Source organism: Macrobrachium nipponense, chromosome 19, assembly GCF_015104395.2.
Source record: "Macrobrachium nipponense isolate FS-2020 chromosome 19, ASM1510439v2, whole genome shotgun sequence".
Lineage (NCBI taxonomy): Eukaryota > Metazoa > Arthropoda > Malacostraca > Decapoda > Palaemonidae > Macrobrachium > Macrobrachium nipponense.
Genome location: NC_061088.1, coordinates 73,834,009 through 73,836,479, shown reverse-complemented (window position 1 = coordinate 73,836,479; position 2,471 = coordinate 73,834,009).

Here is a 2,471-nt window from a genome sequence, read left to right as displayed (position 1 = left end):
GTTATTCCTCTCATTCCAGATGTTGACCAACCTTCTTCTATATCCTCTCTCCGTCGGGTTGCTTCTGATGTAGCATCTCCATATTTCCTTATTTTCTTCTCTTGTCCATTTCATTATTATTATTATTATTATTATTATTATTATTATTATTATTATTATTATTATTATTATTATTATTATTATTATTATTATTATTATTATTATTATAATTTTTTTTGCCCTATCACAGTCCTCCAATTCGACTGGGTGGTATTTATAGTGTGGGGTTCCGGGTTGCATCCTGCCTCCTTAGGAGTCCATCACTTTTCTTACTATGTGTGCCGTTTCTAGGATCACACTCTTCTGCATGAGTCCTGGAGCTACTTCAGCCTTTAGTTTTTCTAGATTCGTTTTCAGGGATCTTGGGATAGTGCCTAGTGTTCCTATGATTATGGGTACGATTTCCACTGGCATATCCCATATCCTTCTTATTTCTATTTTCAGATCTTGATACTTATCCATTTTTTCCCTCTCTTTCTCTTCAACTCTGGTGTCCCATGGTATTGCGACATCAATGAGTGACACTTTCTCCTTGATTTTGTCAATCAACGTCACGTCTGGTCTATTTGCACGTATCACCCTATCTGTTCTGATACCATAGTCCCAGAGGATCTTTGCCTGATCGTTTTCTATCACTCCCTCAGGTTGGTGCTCGTACCACTTATTACTGCAAGGTAGCTGATGTTTCTTGCACAGGCTCCAGTGGAGGGCTTTTGACACTGAATCATGCCTCTTTTTGTACTGGTTCTGTGCAAGTGCCGGATATTCGCTTGCTATGTGGTTTATGGTTTCATTTTTCGTATTGCACTTCCTACATATGGGAGAGATGTTATTTCCATCTATCGTTCTTTGAACATATCTGGTTCTTAGGGCCTGATCTTGTGCCGCTGTTATCATTCCTTCAGTTTCCTTCTTTAGCTCTCCCCTCTGTAGCCATTGCCACGTGTCATCGCTGGCTAGTTCTTTAGTCTGTCTCATGTATTGTCCGTGCATTGGTTTGTTGTGCCAGTCCTCTGTTCTGTTTGTCATTCTCCTGTCTCTGTATATTTGTGGGTCTTCGTCTACTTTTATTAGTCCTTCTTCCCATGCAGTCTTTAGCCACTCTTCTTCACTAGTTTTCAGATATTGCCCCAGTGCTCTGTTCTCGATGTTGACGCAGTCCTCTATACTTAGCAGTCCTCTCCCTCCTTCCTTTCATGTTATGTATAGTCTGTCCGTATTTGCTCTTGGGTGTAGTGCTTTATGTAATGTCATATGTTTCCTGGTTTTTTGATCTATGCTGCGGAGTTCTGCCTTCGTCCATTCCACTATTCCTGCGCTGTATCTGATTACTGGCACTGCCCATGTGTTTATGGCTTTTATCATATTTCCGCCATTGAGTTTTGACTTGAGTATCGCCTTGAGTCTCTGCATATATTCTTTCCTGATCGTGTCCTTCATCTCTTGGTGTTTTATATCCCCTCCTTCCATTATTCCCAGGTATTTGTATCCAGTCTCATCTATGTGTTTGATGTTGCTCCCATCTGGTAGCTTTATCCCTTCAGTTCTTGTTACTTTGCCCTTTTGTATGTTGACTAAGGCGCATTTTTCTATTCCAAACTCCATCCTGATGTCTCCAGATACAATCCTTACAGTCTGGATTAGGGTATCTATTTCCTTGATGCTCTTGCCATACAGCTTGATGTCGTCCATGAACATCAGATGGTTAATTCTGTTGCCTCTTTTCTTGAGTTGGTACCCGGCATCCATCGTCTGTAGTACTTTTGTCATGGGAATCATGGCTACTACGAAGAGTAGTGGGGGCAGTGAGTCTCCCTGGAAGATCCCTCTCCTGATATTAACCTCTGCTAGTCTTATTCCAGAGCTTGTAAGTATTGTATTCCAGTTGTGCATTGTATTTTTGAGGAAGCTGATGGTGTTTTCCTCTGCCCCATATATTTTCAGGCATTCTATTAGCCATGTGTGTGGTATCATGTCGAAGGCTTTCTTATAGTCTAACCATGCCATGCTTAGGTTGGTTTTCCTTCTCCTACTGTTCTTCATTACCATTTTGTCTATCAGGAGCTGGTCTTTTGTGCCCCTACACTTCCTTCTGCAGCCTTTCTGTTGGTGGGGGATGGTGTTTGTCTCCTCTAGGTAGTTGTATAGCCTTTCACTGATGATACCTGTTAGTAACTTCCACATTATTGGTAGGCAGGTGATAGGCCTGTAGTTACTGGCTATATTTCCCTTACTCTTGTCTTTTTGTACTAATGATGTCCTTCCTGTGGTCATCCATTTGGGTGCATGGTGATGTGAGATACAAAGCTGGAGTTGTTCTGCTATTCGTGGGTGTAGGGCCTTGAAGTTTTTGAGCCAGTATCCATGGACTTCATCGGGACCTGGGGCTTTCCAGTTTGGCATTTTCTTTAGTTGGTGTCTGACTGTGTCTG